Source organism: Gigantopelta aegis, chromosome 7, assembly GCF_016097555.1.
Source record: "Gigantopelta aegis isolate Gae_Host chromosome 7, Gae_host_genome, whole genome shotgun sequence".
Classification (NCBI taxonomy): Eukaryota; Metazoa; Mollusca; class Gastropoda; order Neomphalida; family Peltospiridae; genus Gigantopelta; species Gigantopelta aegis.
This window is the reverse complement of record NC_054705.1, coordinates 34475099-34475970: the sequence shown is the minus strand read 5'-3', so window position 1 is coordinate 34475970 and position 872 is coordinate 34475099.

Genomic DNA, 872 nt, shown 5'->3' with positions numbered 1-872 from the left:
TGAAAAATTAAAAAATGTAATTTAAACAACTGTACCTATTAAAAAGGAATAGGAAGTGCAATTACGATAAAATATCTAAAACGAATTGAATACGAAGCTAAATAATGATGACACAATTAGTGTCACTGAGTGTAAGTGTAAGAATTTAACGGCGTTCGATTCGTTTTGTTTTTGTCGGATCGCTTTGTCAGGTATGTTTGCACAGCAGTATTATTAAAAGTCTATGGTCAAGTAAATTTTCTGGAAACGTTCGATAGGATAAGCGAAATATATTACCAAAAAGCGAAATATACTGTCGAAAATTAGGAAAGATGTATCTAATAAATAGACCATTTCATGGTGCTTTTTCTGAATACGATTTTTATGTCAACTCGAGATGTGTGAAAACCATATTTTCACTCATTGCTTCCCAATTCGTGAAAATATGGTTTTCACACATCACTCGTTGACATAAAAATCGTATTCGAAAAAAACACACATGAAATAGCTTCTATTTAATGACTTGGCAGCGCCATACCTATTGTATGAGTATGACGTCATTAGAGATTTGTATGTAATGTTTTATAAGCACGGGACCAGTTCTAAAAATAAACCGATTTTTAGTCTGAGCTCCAGATTCTGTAGGAGGTCAAAAACCAACTTTACCCTACACCATTTGGCCCCCTTAATTTCTGGGTATTTTATGATGCGTATACCATTGCTCTTTGGAAATCAGGACGCTGCATCAACATTTAACCCTGCGAAGGTTTTCATTTTCGGTCAAATCCAAGATGGCTGCTAAAATTATCAAATTCTATAAATATTAATTTTTTTTGTCTCACGCCACTAATAATGATCCAATTGTAGTGAAAATAGCCATAAACGATTATGTT